Raw genomic sequence first — 15,588 nt, forward strand, 5'->3', positions numbered from 1 at the left:
GTTCGGGTACCGATAAGTTGAAAAGCCCACCCTTGGGAAATTTACACCCAGGCATTAACTCAATTGCACAGTCATAACTCGTATGAGGAGGCAAAGACGCAGACTTACTCTCACTAAATACATCAGAAAAATCAGCCAAATAGTCAGGAATATCATGAGACTGGGGAGAGGTGGAGAAAACCGGAGAGTCATTAAGAACACACTGACAGCCCCAACTCACCACAGACACAGATTTCCAATCCAAAACAGGATTATGAGTTTATAACCAGGGAAATCCCAGAACAATAGTATCATGTAAATTGTGCAGCACCAAAAATTTACAATTTTCTTGGTGGTCCAGGGCGACCCGCATTATCACCTGGGTCCAAAACTGGGATTTATTCTCCGCCAAAGGAGTAGCATCAGTACCCCTCAAAGGGATAGGAGTCCACAGGGGTTTCATGGGAAAACCACAACGTTTAGCAAAGTCCAAATCCATCAGATTCAAAGCTGCTCCTGAATCCACAAAAGCCTTAGCGGAAAATGTAGATAAGGAGCAGATCAGAGTAATTGCCAAAAGGATCTTAGGATGTACACTGCCCACAGCAAATGTGTGTGCAAAACGTTTCTCTCATTTAGGGCAGACAGAAATAGTATGAGAGGCGTCTCCACAGAAAAAACACAGCTTATTACTAGAATTGAGCGACTTTTGGTTTTTTAGGGTCGCGTTTCGTTTCGTGAAACCCGACTTTTCCAAAAGTCGGGTCGAGCAAGATCGTCCGATTATAGGGAAAAGTCGGGGTCGTCCCGAAACACGAAACCTAATGTAAGTCAATGGGGAATAAAAGTCGGCAGTGAGAGGAGGACAGGAAACACACCTACAGTGCCCATTTGAATGCCAAAAGCATCAATTCTTCTTTCTTAAGCTTGACAACCTTAATTAACTTCATAATACAAGTTACGCACTGAAAAATGGGGGTTATTTGGCTACAAACTGTGGGGGGGAGGGCTGGCTCCAGGTTTTCATGTGCCCTGGGCGAAAGAGCGCCCCTTTAACACATACCACAACTCATCATGCTCCGATACGGCAGAGAAATAGCGGTATAGTACAATGAAAAATACCTCACTTTTTACATCTCATGACGAGGCCCATCTATTTCTCCATACAGAATCATTGGTCCCATATAATGTTTGAAACAGTATATGATGAGCTCCACATAATGCTACAGTATATGTTGGTCCCCATGGATGAAGCTCCACTGTCTTATGGGCCCAAATAATGCTCCAAACATAATGGGCCCCATTTCTAATGCTCTAGTGTATAATGGGCCCTGTAAATGCTGCTCCAGTGTCTGATGTCCACCTTTGGAATGTTCCAGTGTATGGTGGGCCCCATCTATCATTCTCCAGAGTATAGTGCTCCCCAAAAATTGCTGTCCCAACATTGAAAACAATCAAATAAGTCTCCTCGCTAGGGAATCCCTGTACTTGTCTAGACAGGTGCTGTAGCTTGCTTAACAGCTCGCCAGCCGTTCTCACGCCCAGTATGGATTACACGTGATTGCACAAAGGTGAGAAAGGGTACCGTATCCCCAGATAACATGTATGGATAGCGTACACATTCAAAATATATGTCTATACAGCATGAGGCAGGCTCAGACGGTGTTAGGCCCAGTATGGATTGCACGTGATTGCACAAAGGTTAGAAAGGGTACCGTATCCCTGGATAACATGTATGGATAGTGTACACATTCAAAATATATGTCTATACAGCATGAGGCAGGCTCAGACGGTGTTAGGCCCAGTATGGATTGCACGTGATTGCACAAAGGTTAGAAAGGGTACCGTATCCCTGGATAACATGTATGGATAGCGTACACATTCAAAATATATGTCTCAGGAGGCAGGCTCAGACGGTGTTAGGCCCAGTATGGATTGCACGTGATTGCACAAAGGTTAGAAAGGGTACCGTATCCCCGGATAACATGTATGGATAGCGTACACATTCAAAATATATGTCTATACAGCATGAGGCAGGCTCAGACGGTGTTAGGCCCAGTATGGATTGCACGTGATTGCACAAAGGTTAGAAAGGGTACCGTATCCCTGGATAACATGTATGGATAGCGTACACATTCAAAATATATGTCTATACAGCATGAGGCAGGCTCAGACGGTGTTAGGTCCAGTATGGATTGCACGTGATTGCACAAAGGTTAGAAAGGGTACCGTATCCCTGGATAACATGTATGGATAGCGTACACATTCAAAATATATGTCTCAGGAGGCAGGCTCAGACGGTGTTAGGCCCAGTATGGATTGCACGTGATTGCACAAAGGTTAGAAAGGGTACCGTATCCCCGGATAACATGTATGGATAGCGTACACATTCAAAATATATGTCTATACAGCATGAGGCAGGCTCAGATGGTGTTAGGCCCAGTATGGATTGCACGTGATTGCACAAAGGTTAGAAAGGGTACCGTATCCCTGGATAACATGTATGGATAGCGTACACATTCAAAATATATGTCTATACAGCATGAGGCAGGCTCAGACGGTGTTAGGCCCAGTATGGATTGCACGTGATTGCACAAAGGTTAGAAAGGGTACCGTATCCCTGGATAACATGTATGGATAGCGTACACATTCAAAATATATGTCTATACAGCATGAGGCAGGCTCAGACGGTGTTAGGCCCAGTATGGATTGCACGTGATTGCACAAAGGTTAGAAAGGGTACCGTATCCCTGGATAACATGTATGGATAGCGTACACATTCAAAATATATGTCTCAGGAGGCAGGCTCAGACGGTGTTAGCAAGGGTACCGTATCCCTGGATAACATGTATGGATAGCGTACACATTCAAAATATATGTCTATACAGCATGAGGCAGGCTCAGACGGTGTTAGGCCCAGTATGGATTGCACGTGATTGCACAAAGGTTAGAAAGGGTACCGTATCCCTGGATAACATGTATGGATAGCGTACACATTCAAAATATATGTCTCAGGAGGCAGGCTCAGACGGTGTCAGGCACAGTATGGATTTGACGGCCCAGATTACACAGCGGAGGAGCAGGGAGAGGTAAAGATTGCAAATGCTGGGGCCCTGCCCAAGCAAGGGGGGCCCACTCGTGGGTGTCGGTACTGGCACTGGGCCCCTCATAGTACAGCGGTGTGTCTGACGGCGGGTGTGCACCACCACCGTCAGAGACACTTGATTGCACTATGAGGGACCCTGTGCCAGTGCCCGCGCCCAAGAGTTGGCCTACCCACCTGTCCAGGGCAACGGCACTCGCACGGTGTCGTGCGGTAGGTGGTGACCCCGGCCATGGGGGGGAGGCAGCACAGTTAGGGAGTTTTAGAAAGTGTCATATGTTGATGTTGGACATTCAGCTGATGCAAAAGGCGAAATAGGTGAAGTACCAGGAAGAGGTGGACCAAAGCAAGCCATTTTTCTGTCACCCTATGTGTCATCAGGGGAAGGTGGGACAAAATCCTTGGAAACCCATGCGTGGTTCATTTTAATGAAGGTTAGATCATCCACATTTTGGGTTGACAGACGGGTCCTTTTTTCTGTCAGGATTGATCCAGCTGCACTGAAGACTCTTTCCGATAGCACACTTGCAGCTGGGCAAGCGAGCTCCTGTAAGGCATATTGTGCCAATTCAGGCCAGGTGTCCAGTTTAGCGGCCCAATAGTCAAAGGGGAATGACCTGTGTGGGAGAACATCGATATGGGAGGAAAAGTAGTTTGTTACCATAGTTGACAACTGCTGTCTCCTGTCACTTTCCATCGATGCAGTATTACCAGTTGTGTGAGCGGTATTTGAAAAATCAGTCCACAACATTGTCATGAAACCCCTGTCTCCAACGCCACTTCTGCTGTATGCACCACGAACACCTCTGCCAAGCTGCCCCCGGCCCGTACGGCTCGTGTGAGAACCATCACCGCTGCTGTGTGCTGGGAATGCCTCAAGCAACCGATTTACCAGAGTTGCTTGTTTATTAGCCAATATTAGGTCAAGGTTCTCCTGTGGCATGATGTTTTGTAATTTGCCTTTATAGCGTGGATCCAGGATGCTGGCCAACCAGTAGTCGTCATCGTTCATCATTTTGGCAATGCGGGGGTCCCTTTTTAGGATCTGCAAGGCATAATCTGACATGTGGGCCAATGTTCCCGGTGTCAATGATGCACTGCGAGTGCTGGGTGGAGGAGCACTTTCTGGCAAATCCACATCCCTCCAGTCACGCACAAACCCTGTACCAGACCTTGCCACGCCAACATTTTCACTTGCCCCACGAGATGCATCCTCCTCCCCTAAGTAATCATCCCCATCATACTCCTCCTCCTCCTCTTCTTCCTCCACCTCGTCCAGGAGAGGTCCCTGAGCAGACAATGGCTGAATGTCATCAAGGATTCCCTCCTCCTCTTCCTCCTCATCAACATTGGCTGCAGACGCCTGCTCCTTAAGGTGCGTCAAAGTTTGCATGAGCAGACGCATAAGTGGGATGCTCATGCTTAGGATGGCGTCGTCTGCGCTTACCAGCCGTGTGCATTCCTCAAAACACTGAAGGACTTTACAAAGGTCTTTCAGCTTCGACCACTGCACACCTGTCAACTCCATGTCTGCTCTCAAAGTGCCTGGCCGTGTATCCTCCCACAAATGCATTATGGCCTGCCTCTGCTCGCACAGCCGCTCCACCATGTGCAGGGTGGAGTTCCACCTTGTTGCAATGTCGATAATGAGGCGGTGGTTGGGAAGGTGGAGCAATCGCTGCAGCTTCTGCATACGAACGGAGTGTACAGGTGACCGGCGGATGTGCGCGCACAGTCTTCGCACCTTCTGGAGCAGGGCTGTTAACTCCGGATAATTTTTGAGGAAGCACTGCACCACCAGGTTCAAGGTGTGAGCCAAGCAAGGTATGTGGCTGAGTTTTGAAAGGGCTATGGCTGCCACAAAATTATGGCCGTTATCACTAACTACCTTGCCTGCCTCAAGATGTACACTGCCCAGCCATGACTCAGTTTGTCGCTTCAAGTACTCGGCCAGCACCTCGGCGGTGTGTCTGTCGCCCAAACACATCATCTGCAACACAGCCTGCTGACGCTTTCCACTAGCTGCTCGATAGGGGGACACATCGTGTGCAACAGTGGCAGCTGCAGATGGAGTGCTCGTACGACTGCGCTCTGTGGACGAGCTTTCGCTTCTGGAGGAGGTGGAGGAGGAGGAGAGTCGAACGCCTACAGCCAACTGTTTCCTATACCGTGGGCTAGGCAGCACTGTCCCACCACCGCTGTCCCCTGTGGACCCTGCATCCACCACATTAACCCAGTGCGCAGTGATGGACACGTAACGGCCCTGGCCATGCCGACTGGACCATGCATCAGTTGTGAGGTGCACCTTTCCGCTCACTGACTGCTTGAGTGCATGGACAATGCGGTCTTTCACATGATGGTGGAGGGCTGGGATGGCTTTGCGAGAGAAGAAGTGGCGACTGGGTAGGTCATAGCGTGGTACTGCATAGGCCATGAGTTCGCGGAAAGCTGTGCTTTCCACCAACCGAAAGGGCATCATCTCAAACGAGATTAGTTTGGCAATGTGGGCGTTCAAACCCAGTGTACGCGGATGAGAGACTGAGTACTTTCTTGACCTACTCATAGTGTCTGGGAGGGTGAGCTGGACTTGAGAGCTGCATATGGTGGAAGTAGCGGTGGACAGGGCGGACTGAGAGAGGGTTGTTGATGGTGATGGAGTTGGTGTTCTTTCTGATGGCCTAGAATCAGTCTTTCGTTGATATAACAGTGGGATTCCCTGACTGCTGTGGCCTTGCAACGACACCTCAACATTTGCTGCTGTGCTAACCGGTGGGCTTACAGTGGGGGAAACAATGTAGCGTTGCTGACTACCTTCGTTGTGATCAGTTGCACATGTGGCACTTGAGGTTTGGTGTTGTGTCCACGCTTGCAAGTGCATGCTGGTTAAATGTCTAAGCATGCAACTGGTATTCAAATTTTTCAGATTTTTCCCTCGGCTAAAGGTCTTTGCGCACTTCTTACAGATAACCTTGGCCTGATCATGAGGATTTTGTTCAAAAAAGTGCCACACTGCACTCTTCCTACTTTGGCAGACATTTTGCGGCCTAGCACGCTGTGATCTTTTGACCCTCTGGACAAGCTGTCCAGCAACTCTTTTGATGTTTGGAACCCGTCTTTGGAGTGCTCCGGGCCTGCCAGATAACAGCTGTTGCGATGTCGATGTCTGCTGTGGATGCTCCTCATCTGAGCTATTGGAAGCAGCACCCTCTTCCCCCAATGGATGCCAATCTGGGTCAACAACTGGGTCATCCATCACCTCCTCTTCTATGTCATGTGCACCTTCCTCTGTGTCACCGTGTATGGTGGTATAGTGTGCGGGAAGGGGCACCTGAGTCTCATCAGGGTCAGAATCTGGCTCTGTACACTGAGAGGACAATGTAGTGCTCTGAGTGAATGTACCAGCAGAATCATCCATCAGCGGCTGTGCATCAGTGCACTCCATGTCAGATTCATCTTGGCCTGGGTAATTCACCATTTCACTTGATAATCCAGGCATGGTATGTGAAAACAGCTCCATGGAGTAATCAGTAGTATGGCCTGCGTCATCCTTCAATCTTGGTTGGGGTGAAGGACACAAGGAAAGGTGTGGTTCATGAACATGAGCCTCCAATGACGACTCAGTGCTATTACTTTTTACAACTGAAGAAGAGGAGGCGATAGAGCTGGAGGCTGAGTCAGCAATGTAAGACAAAACTTTTTCCTGATGCTCTGGCTTTAAAAGCGGTTTGCCAACTCCTAGAAAACTAAGCGTTCAAGGCCTTATGTAGCCAGACGATGACGCAGGCTCAACACCTCCTGCATTCGGTCCTATTTTGCTCTTGCCACTACCATCAGATCCACCACCAACACCATCATTACCAGCTGCCAACCCCCGCCCAATTCCATGGCCTCTTCCACCAGCCTTCCTCATTTTTGGTAGAAATGTAGACAAAATCCAACAAACTATATAGTATGTAAAACAAGGTGTCTATAGGACAGGGGAGATTTTGAATTTCTGCACACACTTTTGGACACTGGACACTTTTGGATTGTGTGAGGCCCACTGATATCTGAACGCTATGTGACAGGCTCGATGGCACAGCTGTGACCTAAGTGACTAGAGAATAAGTGAGATTTTGAATCTCTGCACACACTTTTGGACACTGGACACTTTTGGATTGTGTGAGGCCCACTGATATCTGAGCGCTATGTGACAGGCTCGATGGCACAGCTGTGACCTAAGTGACTAGAGAATAAGTGAGATTTTGAATCTCTGCACACACTTTTGGACACTGGACACTTTTGGATTGTGTGAGGCCCAATGAATATCTGAGCGCTATGTGACAAGCTCGATGGCACAGCTGTGACCTAAGTGACTAGAGGATAAGTGAGAGTTTGAATCTCTGCACACACTTTTGGACACTGGACACTTTTGGATTGTGTGAGGCCCAATGAATATCTGAGCGCTATGTGACAAGCTCGATGGCACAGCTGTGACCTAAGTGACTAGAGGATAAGTGAGAGTTTGAATCTCTGCACACACTTTTGGACACTGGACACTTTTGGATTGTGTGAGGCCCAATGAATATCTGAGCGCTATGTGACAAGCTCGATGGCACAGCTGTGACCTAAGTGACTAGAGAATAAGTGAGATTTTGAATCTCTGCACACACTTTTGGACACTGGACACTTTTGGATTGTGTGAGGCCCAATGAATATCTGAGCGCTATGTGACAGGCTCGATGGCACAGCTGTGACCTAAGTGACTAGAGAATAAGTGAGATTTTGAATCTCTGCACACACTTTTGGACACTGGACACTTTTGGATTGTGTGAGGCCCAATGAATATCTGAGCGCTATGTGACAAGCTCGATGGCACAGCTGTGACCTAAGTGACTAGAGGATAAGTGAGAGTTTGAATCTCTGCACACACTTTTGGACACTGGACACTTTTGGATTGTGTGAGGCCCAATGAATATCTGAGCGCTATGTGACAAGCTCGATGGCACAGCTGTGACCTAAGTGACTAGAGGATAAGGGAGATTGGATTGCTTTTAAAAAAGCAGTTTGCGGAGCAGTGGGTAAACAGCAATGCCAGCCTGTCAGGATGCCTTAAAAGGCAGCCCAACAACCAACACCACTGATACACCACTATATAGCCTCCCCTTGCACTGCACACAGTGACTGGTGTGTTGTGCAGGCCAAATTGCTATCAGCAGCAGAAGCAGTTTTTTTTTCTTCTCAGCAGGACAAAAAAAAAAAATTGGGATTGCTTTTAAAAAAGCAGTTTGAGGCCCAATGAATATCTGAGCGCTATGTGACAGGCTCGATGGCACAGCTGTGACCAAAGTGACTAGAGGATAAGGGAGATTGGATTGCTTTTAAAAAAGCAGTTTGCGGAGCAGTGGGTAAACAGCAATGCCAGCCTGTCAGGAAGCCTTAGAAGGCAGCCCAACAACCAACACCACTGATACACCACTATATAGCCTCCCCTTGCACTGCACACACAGTGACTGGTGTGTTGTGCAGGCCAAATCGCTAGCAGCAGAAGCAGTTTTTTGGTCTTCTTCCCTGCCTAACGCTCTCCCTACAGAATCAGCAGCAACCTCTCCCTATACTGAGATCGGCAGAAGTAAGATGGCGGTCGGCGTGCACGCCCTTTTATACCCCCTGTGACGCCCACCAAAGCAAGCCAATCACTTGCATGCCCTTCTGAAAGATGGTGGTGACCCGTGCCTATGTCATCACGTTGCCCACAGTGTCCGTGGATCCTGATTGGCTGAAAAAGAGCGCAAAACAAACTTTTGAAACGCGTCTTTGGCGCGTAAGTCGCCGACCTCGTGGCCGACCTCATCCTAGGGTCGGGTTTCGTTTCATGAAACCCGACTTTGCCAAAAGTCGGCGACTTTTGAATTTTTTCGACCCGTTTCGCTCAACTCTACTTATTACGCCTTCTAAACTCCTGACGTTGCGCCCTTGACAAAACCCTATCACATTGCATGGGTTCAGATGTTTATTCAAAAGGTGGCAACGCCTCTCGTGTAGTTGTAAACGCCGATCAACTTGAATGGCTAATGACATTGAATCATCAAGACCAGAGGGAACAGGAAATCCCACCATAACATCTTTTATGGTTTCTGATAAACCCTTCCGGAAGAGAGCTGCTCACGCACCTTCATTCTGTGTAGTAAGGACCGCCCACTTTCGGAATTTTTGACAGTATAACTCTGCAGAATCCTGACCCTGGTTCAATGCCAATAGGGTTTTCTCAGCTTGATCAATAGCATTAGGTTCATCATACAACGACCCCAAGGCTTGAAAAAATGCGTTCACATTAGTCAGAATAGAATTTCCAGGTGTCAGAGAAAAAGCCCAATCCTGGGGATCGCCGTGCAGCAAGGAGATGACAATTTTAACCTGCTGCACAGAGCTCCCCGATGAGTTAGGCTTCAAGGCAAGAAATAGTTTACAATTATTCTTAAAATTAAAAAATTTAGACCGATCCCCAGAAAACACATCAGGAGTAGGGATTTTTGGTTCAACAGCAGGTGATTGAGCGACATAGGCAGAAATTCCCCACACTTCAGCAGCGACCTGCTCAACACGATCAGACAATTGCTTAATCTCCATTAAAGAAAAAAAAATCCTCCTACAGCCCCAGAGAAAAAGAGGAAAAAATATATATATAAAAAAAATTCTGACACTTTTTTTTTTACAATTATCTCCTGCTTTTGAGTATCCTAAAATCTGAGGTTTAGACTCGTGATTCTGTTATGATTGGGTCACCGAGGAGGAAAGCAAGACCAAGCTAAGCTACAGAAAACCAGAGAGGTTGGTAACTAAACGGATGACAGACCCCTGATCTTATCCACACAACTAGCAGTAGCCATGGAGCGTACCTACGAGGATTCTAGACGCCTCGAAACTAGAGTTGAGCGAAACAGGTTGGTCAGATTCAAAAATCGCCGACTTTCGCCAAAGTCAGGTTTCGCCAATCGAAACTCGACCCTAGCTGCAGGTCGGCCATGAGGTCGCCGATCAGCACACCAAAGTCGCGTTTCAAATTATGCTTTCGGCGCCTTTTCTCACCCAATGATGGAGGACGCACACTGTGGGCAATGCGATGACATGCGCATCGGCCAGTACCATCTTAGACAAGGGCATTGAAGTGATTGGCTGGCTTTGTGTGGCGTCACAGTGGGTATAAAAGGCTGTGAACGCCAACCGCCATCTTACTTCTGCCGATCTTACAATAGGGAGATGTGCTGCTGCTGATTCTGAACAGGGAGAGCGTTAGACAGGGAAGAAGAAAAAAAAACTGCTTCTGCTGATAGCGCTTTTCACTGTACAGTTAGTGTGCAGTGAAAGGGGAGGATTTTTGTTGTGTGCAGCAGCGCTGGTGGTGATTAGGCTGCCTTTTAAGGCTACCTGCTAGCTGCATTGCTGTGTGCACACTGCTGTTCAAACTGCTTTTTTCAAAGCACTCCAAATTTTATTATTTTGTCCTGGTGAGTTACTGAGCGTTCATTTTTTCACACCGTCTAGCGGTGTACGCTCCTCACACACTACCGTGTATTGGCTGGTATCACGGACAAATATAAGCTATCTGGATGTGACTCTGGAAGAAAAAGCCGAGGAGTTTGTCCGCTTTTCCAGACCTACACCTTAGAGTTGTGTCGGTTTTTCAAACAGTTTTGTATATCTGCTGTTTCATACGGTCAAAACTAGACAGAGACAGCGTGTGTCAGTCCGTATACAAATACAAGGAGCTTGACAATTTTCCATACAGACACCATCTAGCGGTGTACGCTCCTCACACACTACCGTGTACCAGCTGGTATCACGGACAAATAGAAGCTACCTGTATGTGACTCTGGAAAAAAAAGCCAAGGACTTTTTCCGTTTTTCCAGACCTACACCTTAGAGTCCTGTCCGTTTTTCAAACAGTTTCGTACATCTGCTGTTTGATGACGGTCAAAACTAGACAGAGCTAGCGTGTGTCAGTCTGTATACAAATCCACGAAGCTTGACAATTTTCCTTACATACACAGTACAGCGGTGTACGCTCCTCACACACTACCGTGTACCGCCTTCTTTTTTTTTTTTAATCAGATAGTTTTTATTCACATTTTCATTATAACAAACAAGTGAAAAACAACTGTATCACCGTCCATCCCACCCTCCCCCCCCCAACACCCCACACCCCCGCCCGGTCCACAAAAGAAATAAGAAAATTATACACAAAAAGCACAAATCTTATGAAAACATAAAATACATGTACATAGACACAGTGGATAACAATGTCGACCAAAATCAGCTATTAGACGAATAGGTTCGCTGCTGGCAGACCCGGGGTGTCCAGCCAACCAGCCCAAATTTGCTCAAAAGTATTCGGTCGTCCCCTCTTAAGGTATATGGCTTTTTCTCTATAGAGTATATAGTTTAATTTATTGATGTATTCTATCCGAGATGGCACCTTATCTAAAATCCAATGGTATGCTATCAGCTTCCTAGCAGCATAAAGCATTCTGGCAAGTGCGGTTTGAAGGTATTCATCTCCCCCCACATCCTCCACATAACCCAAGACACAGACAACGGGATCTCTCGGGATATCCTGTCCTGTAGTCACATGGATCAAATTAAGGACCAGAATCCAAAATACCTGCAGGCAGGGGTACGTCTACAACATATGTAAGATATCAGCATTCTCGAGCGTACATTTAGGGCACTGCGAATCCATCCTTATCCCATATCAAATAACCATTTAGGGGTCCTATAAACTCTATAAAGAATATACAATTGGGACAAACGATTGGATTCGCTAAGAGACAGCCTAGGGACCATCTGCAGAATAGATTCCCATTGATCCCCTGAAATGGCGCCCAACTGTTGCTCCCACTTCGCCAGCGCTCCTATCGGATGCTTCACCAAAACCATTGAAAGAAGTCCACCGTACACAAACGAGATTAAACCCCTAGTGGATGCCTGCAGCCCGAGCCTGCTGACAATAGCATCCTGGTGTATAGATATGCTATTCATTTGGTCCTGCACTGTGTAGGCATGCCGCAACTGCAGATACTGGAAGAACATAGAGTGTTGGAGCGGAAAATCCTGTCTCAGTGTGTCAAAGGACTTAAAAACCCCATCCTTCACTAATTGCAACAGCCACCAGATACCTATTCACCTCCATTGCGCAAAACCTTTAAGCGACCTCATTTGTGGCAAGTACAGGTTATCTCAAATAGGGGAGTATTTTGTGAAACCCGTGATTCCTCTTAACTGTTTAATTTTATCCCACACTTTAATTATGAGAAGGACCGTAGGATATCTAGACGCCCAAGGTCTAAATCTGCCCACCTCTAAGTTGGATAACAGCGACCCCTGACCCACAAGAGACCGGAAAATCAACTGGCCCCCCGCTGTCTCCGCTGGGAAGCCCTCCATTCCCCCCGCCATGTGCTGACATTGAGAGGAGAGAAAGTAGAGCCATGGATTGGGCAGCGCCAGCCCCCCTCCTCTTTAGATTTTTGTAAATGTTCCAATTTGATCCTTGCACCCTTTTTTAACCAAATAAGTTCTTTAAATATCGCATTCATTTTGTAAAACCTATTTTGAGGGAGCCAGACTGGGGATGCTGTGAAGAACATACAGAAGCTGCGGCATGATCACCATTTTCAGTAAGTTCACTCTCCCCACCACAGAAAGATGCAACTTAGCCCAGGCCTTAACTTTCTCCTTAATCCTGGCCATCAGTGGCGAGAGATTCAAATATTCAAAATCCATTAGTTTATTAGATATCATAATACCCAGATATTTGAAAGTCGTTACAACCGGCACCTGTGTGACGTTGATTGGGATCGGATCTAAAGGGAGAATCGCAGATTTTTCCCAGTTAATAACTAGTCCCGAGACAGCGCCAAAAAAATTAAGGAGCAGCATCACATTATGTAATGATCTATCAGGGTCAGCCAAGAACATAAGCAAGTCATCAGCATAGAGTGCTACCTTCTCCTCCTGTCTTCCGTATCTGAACCCCTCGATGCCCTTATCATATCTTATTCTGGAGGCCAGAGGCTCTATCGCTAAAGCAAAGAGTAGCGGGGACAGAGGGCAGCCCTGCCTCGTACCTCTATAAAGAGGAAAAGGGTCAGACAGTGATCCATTTGCTCGTATTCGTGCTTTTGGTTCGGAATATAGGAGCCTGATCCAGCTAATAAAACCCGGACCAAACCCCATACAGCGAAGTGTAGCCCAGAGGTAGGTCCACTCTACACTGTCAAATGCCTTGGCAGCATCCAAAGACAGGACCACCCTCCCCCCCGCATTATCCGCCCTCACCTGCATGTTCAAATACAGTCGCCTAATATTTATGGCCGTAGACTTACGAGGCATGAAACCCGTCTGATCTGAATGTACTAACGATTCCACCACCTTCGAAAGTCGAGTGGCCAAAACCTTCGCCAGGAGCTAAATGTCCACCGTCAGGAGGGAAATGGGTCTATATGACGCCGGGAGTGTTGGGTCTTTGTCCTTTTTTGGCAGCACAGTAATAATAGCTTCCCGCATAGAAGATGGGAGAGCTCCAGAACTGAGACTATCATTGAATACAGCCAGCAAGGTAGGGAGTAGTACAGATTTATACTTTTTGTACACCTCAACCGGTAAGCCATTCACCCCCGGCGCCTTACCATTGGACATAGATCCCAAAGCCTCTTCAAGCTCCACCAAGTCCAGCGGCTCATCAAGCATACGTCTCGCCTCGTCAGTTAGACGTGGGAGTTTAGCGGGCCCCAAAAAGTTGTCAAGGTCTTCAGTCGAGGCCCTGGTGTGTGAGGAGTATAACTCGGTATAAAAAGTCTCCAAAATTCTCAAAATACCTGGTGTGTCATTGAAAAGTTGCCCACCCACATCACGAAGGCCGGCTATAAACGAGGACCCCCCCTGTGCTGAAGTTATAACCGAGAGCAAATGACCGACACTCTCTGCATTTTCAAAATATTGAACTGACTGAAACATACGTTTTCGTTTCGCAGTTTCTAGCGTCATTTTAGTCACCTTCAACTGTGCCTCTTTTAGCCTTTTCTGACTGGCGAGAGTGAATCGCATGGAGAGAGCCTTTTCCGCATCCTCCAGCTCATGAAGTATAATCTGAGATTCTGCTCTGGAATTAGATTTAAGCTTTGAAATCTCACGTATATACATGCCCCGCAGGTATGCCTTCAGAGTCTCCCAAACAGTCAAACTAGATGCTGAACCCAAATTAAACCTGAGATGTTCCTGTATTTCAAAGCTAAAGCTATCATTCTTATCCACTAGCTGCAGCCAAAACGGATTAAGTCGCCATAACGATTTAGTTTTCAATCTATTATCCCCCCCCCCTTGATTGTAATAGACATGGGCGAGTGATCCGACACTGTTCTCGGCAAATAATTAACGTCTAAAATTTTTCTCAGCATCAAATCATCACCCATAGCCAAATCAATGCGTGACACTGAGACAAAGGTAGAGGAGAAGCATGATTATTGGTAGACATCAGGATTACGACTTCTCCATAAGTCAGTCAGGGCTAGCTCATGTAACAAAACTCTGAAAGGCGTACGATTACCTCCTGGTTTCAGGGGTGCATGATTACCTCTATCCCAGTGGGAGTCCAAAACATTATTAAAGTCCCCCACCAACATATAAGGGACCCCCGGAAAGTCCCTCAACATGGTATGAATTTTATATATAACTTTGCTACTATAAGGCGGTGGGATGTACTGTATATAGAAATGAGTATCATTATCTCAGCAAAGAGTTTGCAGAATAGAAAGACTAATTGCCCCTGCGTGTCCACCACCACCTGATTGCATGTAAACTGGGCACCTGAACAGACCAGTATGCTAACTCCCCGGGAGTATTGAGAGTACGTGGAATGATACCCATGTTGTATCCACCTCTTATTTAATATACCAAGTGTCTCAGGAGTAAGATGCGTCTCTTGTAAGTATACAACAGTTGGCTTCTGATCCATTATAAAAGAAAATATGGCCTGTCTTTTTACTGGGGACTTTAGCCCTCTAATATTCCAGCTAAGTATTTTAACGTCACCCATTCTCAAGTTGATATACAGTCGGTGCCAATATCCACCGTGTCATAGTAGAGCTTACATTGTTGTGCACAAAAGTTACATAGGACCCGACAAACCCCTAGAACCCCCCCTCCCCCCCCCAGAACTCTCCCCAACATGTCCCTCGGCAGTGCCAAGGGTATTTCAAACAAGGGCGATGTTATTCCCTTCCACATCAGTCAACGGGCGTTTCACTTCCTAACTGCTGCCCACACATAACAGGATGAGTCCCCACAGCACATGGCAACCATCTATAGCAAAACAACAACATGTCGAGCAGTTTCCTGCAACAGAACCGAAAGTCAAGACACCAGACAGCAAAGAAGTGTCCAAAGTAGCACATACATCATCAGCCGCATTCCCGGTCTTCCTCATCCTTCCTCAGCTGCTGTTCATTCAGATCCAGCCAGTCCATAGC

This window comes from Dendrobates tinctorius, unplaced genomic scaffold (genome assembly GCF_039654945.1).
Source record: "Dendrobates tinctorius isolate UK_male_01 unplaced genomic scaffold, ASM3965494v1 ptg000003l, whole genome shotgun sequence".
NCBI lineage: Eukaryota > Metazoa > Chordata > Amphibia > Anura > Dendrobatidae > Dendrobates > Dendrobates tinctorius.